The following is a 12131-nucleotide window of genomic DNA, read 5'->3' on the forward strand; positions in this document are numbered from 1 at the left end:
AATGTAATAAATTAAAATGTGTGAAGTTTCCCTCATTTTAATTTGATTAATAACATTTTAGTTTTAAACCAAGCATCTAACAGCACCTGATGATGGGTGGGTAGCAGACCCTATGGTGAAAAAAATTAAAAAGCCTGTAAGTTTCTTATGATTGACATTCACACCCTACCACATTATTGTATTTTTCCTCCATGATCCACCAAACAAATTATCAATTCACTGACGCTCACACTACCAGCTTCTGCCAGGAGACTTGGGAGGTGGAGTTGTTGCTAGGTAACCACCTTTTCGCCACCCAAAACACACAGCCTCCAACAAGTTTCTGCTTTTGCAAACACAGACTGTTCTGTACAGGCGGCAGTGTTTACTTCAGAATGATTCTTTCACTGTTAAAGTGATTGAACTTTTACCCTACATTTTTTTTTCCAGATTGGAAATGTCTGTCTATACATACCTTGAGAAACAATTAGAACATGTGAATTTAATTTTAAGAAATCCAGTTGAATTTAAAAGTTATTGATAACTCATCATATGATTGTTTTGATTATATTTTATTCATTTAGTTTATTTGATTTAATTTAGTATATAGTTTGACTTAATGAAACAGTTGCATTAAGTTTATTAATTGTATAATTTTGTCATGTATTTTCTATTTCCTTCTTTGAAAAAATACTATCAATGAATGTATGTAAAACCTCTTTTAAACAAAAGAAATTTTCTAAAGGTTTGAAAATGTTAAAATGATGTTGAGTAATCTTTAATAATGCCCAGATAAGTAAGGCAAAAGCATTTTACTGGTATATAGATGGAGTAAATTGTAGTATCTGATAATGGAAGATGGATAATTGTTTTAATGTTCCATATCATTATATTAAGAATTCTGGGTCTAATGCTAATGGAATAGATTTATATTACGAGCACACCCCAGTCAAAATCCTGCAAGACAAATGCTTTCCCAGTTAATATTGCAGAAATCCCTTCACCATGCACCTTACTACATTTGGTTGTTTTCAACATATTCAGCAGTCATTATGTGCTTTTAATGGCTTGTGAATGACTATGAGTTTAAACAACAAACAAACAAAAACTTACATTTGACTTCTTATCTTCTTTCCTTCAACATGTATTTATTAAATTTGTACTACTCCTAGTTTTTTGCTGAGTGATTTATATTGGTCAAGATATTTTTAAAAATATGTTTGCTCTCATGGAGCTTACAAACTTCAAAAGGCATTGACAACTTTTCCTCTAGAATTGGAAAAAAATCTTATAAGATCATTATTACATCCTGTTTATTTTAACTGGTACTTTCTACAAAGCCCGGTCATTGGTCTTCCGCAGTCATCAGGCCTGTCCCCTGGCCTTTGTTTGTGCACATGAATTCATTCAGATTGTTACACAATTTGCATTCTTCCATTCCCTGTATCTACCTATAATGTTTTTCCCTTTAAGAATCAGTAGAAGTTTCATTTATACTGTGCATCTTCTGACTTACCAGCACTCATAAATATCTTCTGCTTTTAATTCCTCTAACACTATCTCTGATGAAATCTTTTAAGTACCCTTGACATGGCCTTGATCCACATACCAGTAATTCCCAAAAAGATAAACCAAAGACCTTCACTAATGTTAAACTCTGATATTCCATAAGATTCCCATTTGTTTCTGATCATTTCTACACCAATTTTTGGATGACTTTTACCTTTATTTTATTTTTTTATTTCAGGCCCATTTTTAAGGTATTATCTTTGAATCAACTTCTACAATTCTTAGATCTTGGTATAGCAACAATACCATTCTAGAAGATTTTTCTCTTTCTGTTTATCTTAAAGGTATTTCTTGCTAGCTCCTCCTTCCCTTTTATAATTCATTCCTCTCTTAGCTTTCAATTAACATGAAAAAATTAGGATAGGGAAACATAGGAACAGTATTGTGAAAGTATATAGTGACAATGGAGAGGAAGCAGTTTTAAGGCTAAGGCACCAAATAACTTCCCATGAAATACAGAAAGGAAAACTGTGATGAGTGCTGAACAAATAGAAATAAATAGAAATGCAGAATAAAGATATTATTACTTCCTTCAGCCATGTGCAGATCATTTTATTTATAGGTTTGGACCACTTATTTTTTTTTTGTTTGTTTGTTTTTATGAAATAGTAGCTGTGTACATTGATATAATCATGGGGCATAGACCATTTACCAAGTTTCATATATACCCTTGTAAGATGCACCGCTGGTGTAATCCCACCAATCCCTTTCCCTCTACCCACCTCCCTCCTCCCTCCCCTCCCTTTCCCCCTTCTCCCTATTTTTAGGTTGTAACTGGGTTATAGCTTTCATGTGAAAACCCTAAATTACTTTCATAGTACGGCTGAGTACATTGGGTACTTTTTCTTCCATTCTTGAGATACTTTACTAAGAAGAATATGTTCCAGCTCCATCCATGTAGACATGAAAGAGATAAAGTCTCCATCTTTCTTTAAGGCTGCATAATATTCCATGGTGTACATATACCACAATTTATTAATCCATTCGTGGATCGATGGGAACTTGGGCTTCTTCCATGACTTAGCAATTATGAATTGGGCTGCAATAAACATTCTGGTACAAATATCTTTATTTGGATGGAAAAAATTTTTTTACCAATAGTTTTATTTTTTATCAAACTGTCAAAAACCAAATAATTTTTAAAGCATGCAAACTCATGGAGAGTAGGGAAATATTCTCAAATATTTAGTACATGATTAATGTGAGAAGATATGTATAATAATCTATTAAGATACATGGACCTAAACATCAAGAAACCATCATTTTCGAACATTCTAATATATTAGAATACCATTGAAAAATGTTCAAAGGTATATACATATATACAACAAATCAGTAATACCCTCACTAAACATTTGGATGGAAATTCTTACACCACAGAGAAATTCTTACCCATGGCAAGGAGGCAGAATGCATGATCATTTCATTGACAGTACTGTGTGTGGTAGCAGGGAGTTAGCAACATATAAGTGTCCATTGCAATATGAATGAGTAAATTATGTTAGAATTCTTCAGTTAAGAGCAACAAAACTATATGTGTGTGCATGTGTATTCTAATGCTTTTCAATATTACCTATATCTTCCAAAATACTATGTTGAAGAAACAGAATTAGTTATAGAAAAACATCATTTGTGCGAAATAAATCTATACACAAATTCTACTACCAATTTTTCAATAATAAAAATCACACACAAACTTTTCTTCAGGTTACAATGAATTGATTTGCACCAGAAATGCCAAGATTAGAAAGCCACATATAACCTGTTTGAAAAAGTATATTATTATATATAGCATTTATGAATTGATGAGGCAACTAAAGCTTCAAGGGCCAAAGTCCAAAGGAAACAATAAAGATGTGACTTGAAATTTTGCAAGTCCCTTTTCTTTTCAGGGAGATTGCTGGTTCTTGAAAATGAAACAAAGAGACAAGCAAACAACCCTCCCAAAGAATCAGTTAAAGAAACAAAGGTAAACTCAGAAATGCAGGTAGAGCTGGGTGCGGTGGCTCATGCCTGTGACCTAGGACTATGAGAGGCTAAGGCGGGAGGATTGCTTGAGCTCAGGAGTTCTAGGCTTGTTTGAGTAATAGTTATACCCTGACTCATGAAAAAAATTGAAAAACCCAGCCAGGTGCCTTGGTGAGTGCCTGAATACCAGCGGCTTTGGAGGCTGAGGCAGCAGGATGCCCACAGCCTGAGTCTGAGGTTGCAGTGAGCTACAACACCATTGCCCTCTGCTTAGGGAATAGGGTAGAATTCTGTCTCAACAACAACAACGACAAAAAAAAAAAGAAAAAAGGAGAGAGAGAAGAAAAGAAAAGCAGGTAGATTGTTTAGCTATGTCACAGTAACAGTCGGAGTTAGGAAATTCCTAGGCAGCTATGAGAGAAGGGCTTGGGACCCTGCAAAGGAAGGTGGTACAAAGAAATGGTCCTTACTCTCAGTAAGTTTACATTCAAGACACACAACTATACAAGTCAATAGGTAACATTCAGACTAAAACCCAGTAATTTTTTTTTTTTTTGAGACAGCCTCAAGCTGTCACCCTGGGTAGAGTTCTGTGGCATCACAGCTCGCAGCAACCACCAATTCCTGGGCTCAAGTGATTCTCCCTGCCTCTGCCTCCCAAGTAACTGGGACTACAGTCACCCATCACAATGCTCGGCTATTTTTTGGTTGCAGCTGTCGTTTGGCGGCCCGGTCTGGATTCGAACCAGCCAGCTCATGTGTATGTGGCTGGCACCTTACCCACTTGAGGCATAGGTGCCGAGCCACCTACTTATTATTTCAACTTTGCAGGCAAGATATTTAGAAACTAACCAGAAAGCCATTGAACAACACAATTATGGCTTTAGCTAACTCATAGGGTTGAGGAGAAAAAAAGGTATGGCTTCTTCATAATCACCACAATCAGAAGTAGAATGAGCTTTATAGAAATCCAACCCCAACTTTAGCCCCATTCCTGAATGGATATATGTAATGTATTTTTCCCTACTATGGCAGCATGCCAGAAGATACTCAAACTCTATCTGATCACTCAGAGAAGCTGCAGTTTTTCTTACACAGTGTCTAGCATTCAATCAGAAAAATCAAGGAGAAAATATTCAATAAAAATAGGTCCATAGATTAAAGATATAGGTAACAGGCATTAATATTGATAAAAAAGATAAAGTGGAGTTACTTAGCAGAGAATTAAAATTTATAAGACTCAAACTAACATTCTTGACCCAATAAATATAATTTTTTAAGTTAATAAATAAGTGCATGTAATATACAGGCAATTAAATAAAGTAGTAGATACAATTAGTGAAAGTCAATAGGTAACATTCGGACTAAAACCCAGAACACTAAAAGTATGACAAACTCAGAAAAGAGCTTATAAGACATGGAAAAAGAAGTATAATTTGGCAACACAAAAGTAAGGGAAAGAAAAAATGAGGTAGAAGCCAATATTCAAAGTGAAAACAACAATGAATTTTTCCATGAAAAATATTAACTCATGTATTCAAAAAGAATGAAGAACTACAAGCAGGATTAATAGAAAGCCACATACAGTATCACAGTTAAATGATTGAAACTAAAAGACACAGGAAAATATTAAAAACAATGAGAAAACTAGATATCGTACATTTGAAGAGCAGCAATAAGACACACCTGACATTTCAATAGAGGAGACAGACATCTGAAACAATAGAGCAACTTTAAAATGTTAAATGAGAATAACAGCTTATGAAAAATTTTATGCCAGCATGAATTAAGATGATGGAAAGAAATTTCTAGAAAAGGAGAAACTGAGAAAAATACTTTCCAGTAAATGAAAAAATAATCATGGAGAAAACTCAGAAATGCCAAGTAAAAGAAAGAACACGGAAAAGAGTAAATATATCTATCTCTAAGTATCGATAGATATTAACAATGAAAATGGATAGTGATCTCTAAAATACAATTGTTATGGCAACAATTATTCTATGGGTAAGAAGGACTAAGCTGAGTGTTAGTGTTAAAATGTAGGAAATGTTAAAAGTAATAACTTATACTTGCCTTGTCATCTCCAGGGTAATTTTAAAAATAGCAGAAAGAATGTATATTGGGAAAAGTAAGTGCCAGAATGCTAATAAAGTATAAAAGAAAAATATATAGTAGTAAAGAAATAAGTCCAATGGAATATGAATGATAATTTGGAAAATGTTTACCTAAAATATCATTATATTACATAAGAAAATGTAATTACATAATTGTATTAATTCAGAATGGACTCCTCCTAAGAGGAAAAATAAGCTCGGCCTGGTGGCAGGTGCCTGTAGTTTCAGCTACCTGGAGGCTGAGGAGAGAGAGAGGATCACTTGAGCACAGGAGTTTGAGATTTCAGTGTGATATGATTGTTCTACCATACCCCAGCATGAAAAACGAAACAAAACTCCATCTCTAAAGACAGAGACTGCCATCTCTAAAGAAAAAAGATTGTCAGATATTTTTACATAGAAACTCAACTCACTAATTCTACATTGCTTATAAGGCATAAAATTCAAGAACAGGAAACATCAAATAAAAACCTGAAAAACTGAAAAACATACTTTCTGTACACCAATCAAAAGCTGTTGTATGAGTATCTATGTATATGTGTATACACACATGTATATACAATTTGTACATATACATTTGTATATACAATATATACACATATATATTTACTTTTTATATATAGTGTACAGAATATAAATATTTTCTTTTATGTATAGTGTACATATAAAGTGTATATATACACAACATCTAATGCCACATGATATATACACACACACTATATATATATATATACACTATATATGTACACCATGCCAATGATACAGATACATATAATATGTATTCTGATATATATGTGAAGGTTAGAAAAGTCGATTTTTAAGTCATACAAAGAGGCATTTGAAAACATAAAAAGAGTCTAGGTGCAGTGGCTCATGCTTGTAATATTAGCACTTTGAGGTCAAGGCAAGAGGATAATTTAAGCCCAGGTGTTCAAGACCAGCCTGAGTGACAGAATGAGACCCTGTCTCAAAAAATGCATATATATTTTACTATAATGATATATGATAATGATAAATTTGCCATTATATCAGTAAGATATAAAGCATCTAAATTTGTATTACCCATTTATGTAGCTTCAGCATAAAGCTAAAGTTGGTAGAAAATCAGTGCAGGAGAAATTCAGTGCAGATATAGAATAGCTAAACAAATTGATTAATTTGTTATCAAAAACCATGCCCATTTACTTCACGAGTAAACATGGAACATTTGTCAGAATTGATAATACTTGTAAAATAAGTTTCAAAATATCTCAAGGAACTAAAATAATTTAGTGTGTTCTCTATCCATGAGGCACTTAGCAAGAAATTAGCACCAAAAGATAGCTAAAAAGCCTCTCTTCACCATCATATAGTGACCATCTTTGTCTTTTTGTCCTTTTATTGATTTCAAGTCTATGTTGTCTGTATGAGAATGGCTACTCCAGCTTTCTTTTAGTTTCCATTTACATAGATATGGTTTTGCAAACTTTCACCTTCATTCTAAATGAGTTCTTGTTGGTTAGATATGTTTCCTGGGAACAGAAGATATTTTATTTGTGTTTTCTTATCCATTCAGCCAGCCTATTTCCCTTCATGTAGAATTCAAGCCATTCACATTTATTGAAAGTGTAGATATGTGTGGTGAATTTTCATTTGTTATATTGAGTAGACCTTTGTTGCATTGTTTTACCTCTAGATCCATAGACATATCTATCTGGGCTCTGAAATTTAGTTTTGGGGTCATTTTATATTGATGAGTGTCTGCTGTGCTGGTCCATGTATAATGTAGGTCTGAGTACCTCCTACAAGAAAGATCTGATCTTCACACATTCCCTCAGAGACTGATTGGTTGTGAAAGTCTTTATTTCTCCTCATATAGACAAATTAGTTTTGCAGGATACAAGATACTAGGCTGGCCATTGTTTTGTTTTAGAAGAATGATAATGGGTCTCCAATCCCTCTGGCTTGTAGAGTTTCAGTTGAGAAATCTGCAGTTAGTCTGATTAATTTTCCATTGTAAGTTACCTGTGTTTTCACCTTACTATTTATAGGATGGCCTTTTTCATGGTTACCTCAGCCAGTTTAATGATCATGTGTCCTGGTGATTGCCTCTTCACAATGAATCTCTCTGGTATCCCTTATGTTTCTTAGATTTAGATTTTTAGGAAAGCCAGAGAAATTTTCCTCAATAATTCCCTTAAATAAGTATCTAGCTCCTAAGTATTTTTTTCTTCACATATAGTCCCAAATTTCTTGTAGGCTTTGTCCATTTTTTTTTATTTATTTGTTTGTTTGTTTGTTCGTTTTTTGACTAACTGGTTTAGCACGAAAGTATTATCTTCAAGTTCTAAGATCCTTTCTTCAACCTCATCAAGCCTCTTCTTAAGGCTTTCCACTGTGTTGTGTAATTTTCTGAATGACTTTTTTCATTTATGGAAGTTCTGTTTGATTTTATTTAGTATTTCAATTTCTCTATAGAATTTTGCATTCATTTCCTGCATTATCTTTGCAGCTTCTCTGTGTGGGTTTCCATTTTCTCTGCTATTTCCTTGAGCTTCTATACAACCCTTGTTTGAAATTCCTCATCTGCCATTTTGATCTTTTTGTTTAGGTTGGTGTCCACAGGTGAGAAGCTTTGTTTTCTTTAGAGGGTGGCCTTTCTCTTTGATTTTTTTATATTACTAGAGTGTTTGTGCTGGTTCCTTCTTCTCTGAAATCTCAATTAAGAGCAAAGGGTGACAGCGATAGCCTATGAGCCTGTGTCTGAGACCCCAAAGATCAATCCCAGCCCTCAGAAATAGTAGATAGTGCTGGTAAGTGTGGAGGAGTCACACCCTGTTTGAGTTGGAGGGCACTTTGGTGGCCTATAACGTTGTTCTCCCCGTCTTTGGCTGATATTTGTTTGAGTGAGCTCACTCTTGAGATGTTCCTTTGTGTCTACAGTAGTTTCTGGTCCCTCAGGTGGAACATATGAGTGCTTTAAGCTTTAGGAGGGACCCTGTAACTCCCACAGGATTTCCATCACTATGGAGGTAGGGGGACAGGCTATTTGTGGTTAGGTTGTGTGGATTTAAAAGGTTTTAAAAAGCTACTTAATCATTTGTGGCAACGTTGAAAAGAAGAAAAAAAAAACAGGGAAAAACATAAATTACAAATGACATAAGAGAGCAAAAGAAGCAAGACACAAAGTAGAATTTAGAGAATATATTTGCAACACGTATTTCTAACATAGGAATTGCATTGAAAAATATATGAAGAAAAATGAATGTTTAGGGCGGTGCCTGTGGCTCAGTGAGTAGGGCGCCGGCCCCATATGCTGAGGGTGGTGGGTTCAAACCCAGCCCCGGCCAAACTGCAACAAAAAAATAGCCGGGTGCTGTGGCAGGCACCTGTAGTCCCAGCTATTCGGGAGGCTGAGGCAAGAGAATCGCTTAAGCCCAGGAGCTGGAGGTTGCTGTGAGCTGTGTGAGGCCATGGCACTCTACCAAGGGGCATAAAGTGAGACTCTGTCTCTATAAAAAAAAAAAAATGAATGTTTAAATGGCAGATATTCCAATTGAAAATGATCAAAAGTCTTGTAGAGACACTTTGCTAAGAAAGATATGATATCCAAAGCTGAATGATCATCAGAAAGGAGCTTAGCAACAGCAGGCATCTGAAAAATGCAAACTAAAAATCATACAAAGGTTAAAACTATACACTCCCTAAAAGGTTTGGGAAGCTGATACCAAGTGTTGATAACTGTATGGAAAAACGAGTGACCTTATTCACTCCCTTTGGATATTTATATAGGTAAAAATATTTTTTAAAAATGTTTGATGGCAAAACACAGATATGTATTGCGGCCCTGTGGTATCCATTGCTACCTCTAAATTGATCTGACTACATACATCTACAGAAATGTCCATAGTAGTAGTATTTTCATTTTCCAAACATTAAAAAAGAAAGTCTTTCCTATCAGTATTAGATTGGATAAATAAATATGGTAGAATATTGTATGGAAATGAAAAATGAATAAAATGTCTCCATATACTGTATAACAAAAATGAACTGAGTTATAAATGTTAATTGAAAGAAACATGACAAAAAGAGCACATACTTCATAAATCTACTTGTTTACATTTCAAACTCTAAGGAAACTAATTTATGATAGTAAAAGTTATATAGCAATTACATGTGTAGGGGGACATAACTGGGATGTAGCACAAAGGAGGTTTCTGGTGTGTGGATATTCTGTATCTTGATCCAGAAAGTAGTTGTGAAGGATTGTGTTGTTTGTTTATTTGTTTGCTTGTTTTTAATTTCTTGTATCATTCTGTTTTAGTTTGTGTCCACTTCATTACTTATGTTATATGTAAAAAAATGTTTACCAAAAATGTGTACATATACTTAACATTAACACATATTTTAAAGGATAAATATATAACCAAGAACATGTATAAAGAAATTGGTATAGATGCATATAAGGGATTAAAGAATAACTGGAAATTGGACAAAAAATCACAAATTTATGATGATTTGTGATTTTTTTACCTGAATTTTTTTTTGTGAATAGTCTTTAACTTTTCAACTATCTACTCACTTTGAATCATCTCTCAGAGTCGAAGACCTGTATATACCCTTTGAATTTAGAGAATGAGAGAACAGACACCTGGAGCTAGTTCACTTACCAATAAATACTATAAACATTGATAATTAGTACGATGATGGAAAGGAGCAATAAGAAGCTCTGCATAAATATTATACAAAGAAAGTGTGTATGAAATTTGAACTTGAACTTTTCCATAAAGTGAATATGCATGTCTAAGTATTCTTCCCTGTACCCTCCCACATTGACAAATGAAATGAAAAATATAAAAGTCCTACATTTCTCCTGGCAAGCCTAGAAACTCCACAGCATTTTGGGAGTTTGGTTATGTAAATAATACAGCTAGGAGTAAAGTTCAGGGAGCTGGAATCATTATGTAGCATCACATTGGAGAAATAGGATGTGAAGGTCTAGAATTCAATGACCTTTAAGCTTCCTTTTCAATTATTAGATGCTATAAAACTGTTCTCTACATCAGAGAAAATAACGCTGATCTTCACATCATTGAACTCATTCTGTATCAGATACCACCTAAAGTCAAAAATATACAAGTAGCAAGGAAGATGCCCCAAAATATTAAATATGCCTTTGCTTCTTCCACCTTGCTTTATACAAACACTCTTTACCTCACAACATTCATTTCTTAGGCCAGGTGAGGTGGCTCATGCCTGTAATCCTAGCACTCTCTGAAGCCGAGGCTGGTGGATCACTCTCTCAGGAGTTGGAGACCAGCCTGAGCAAGACCGAGACCCCATTTCTACTGAAAATGGAAAAACTAGCCAGGCATTGTGGTGGACACCTGTAGTCCCAGCTACTCGGGAGGCTGAGACAAGACGATGGCTTGAGTCCAAGAGTTTGAAGTTGTTGCGAGCTACAACACCAGAGTACTCTACCCAGGACAACTGAGAGAGACTGTCTCAAAAAAAAAAAAACAAAAAACCTTTCATTTCTTCATAAATTTAGCACTTATCTCATTGTAATGTTTCTCTCTTCCTAATCAAACCCATATTTACTCCTAGGTGAAAAATTAACGAAAGTTGTTCATAGTGCACATTTGAAATAAAATCCTTTTGTGACTTCTCTTGAATAGATAGGTATTTTAAAGTTGATATCCTATGAATACAATTAGACACACTTCTACACCTCAGGAAGTTGTGAAAGGAATGAAAATTACTTGTGTTGAATGGAAAAGCAAGAATACAATGTATTCCATTCTAACATGAAGGCTACAGCCATTCAGGGGTCCTCAAACTGCGGCCCCGGGCCACATGAGGCGGTGATTGTATTTGTTCCTGTTTTTTTTTTTTTTTTTTAACTTCAAAATAAGATATGTGCAGTGTGCATAGGAATTTGTTCATAGCTTTTTTAAAAATATATATATAGTCTGGCCCTCCAATGGTCTGAGAGACAGTGAACTGGCCCCCTGTTTAAAAAGTTTGAGGACACCTGGTGGGGATAGAGGAAAGAGGAAGTGGGTAGAGGGGAGGAGGGAAGGGAATGGGGGTCACGGTGTATGGCACACCTCTTGGGGGCAGGACATAATTATAAGTGACAATTTACCAAACAAATGCAATCAGTATGCCCTAATTCTTTGTATTCTCAATGAATCCTAAACAATGAAAAAGAAAAAAATATTACCTGTGTTCCCACTACAGCCTCTAAAATCATGAAATATTTATGCTGTTTTTTTTCATAGTATCTCCCATTGGAAAGCAAGACATATATTCATAAGCAATATTGGAGAAATTAAGATCTACCTTTAAAGGTGTTGATTTAATATGTGTAATGGCAAGGAGAGAAAAAGAGAATAAATTGAAATATTTAACTTAGGAAATTATTTGATGCCTATGAAGATACCCACAATCTGGAGAAAGGAAAAGTCAACAATAGCTTAGTGAGTCAAACTACAACTATTAAAATATTATATTTTTATG

Source organism: Nycticebus coucang, chromosome 19 (assembly GCF_027406575.1).
Source record: "Nycticebus coucang isolate mNycCou1 chromosome 19, mNycCou1.pri, whole genome shotgun sequence".
Lineage (NCBI taxonomy): Eukaryota > Metazoa > Chordata > Mammalia > Primates > Lorisidae > Nycticebus > Nycticebus coucang.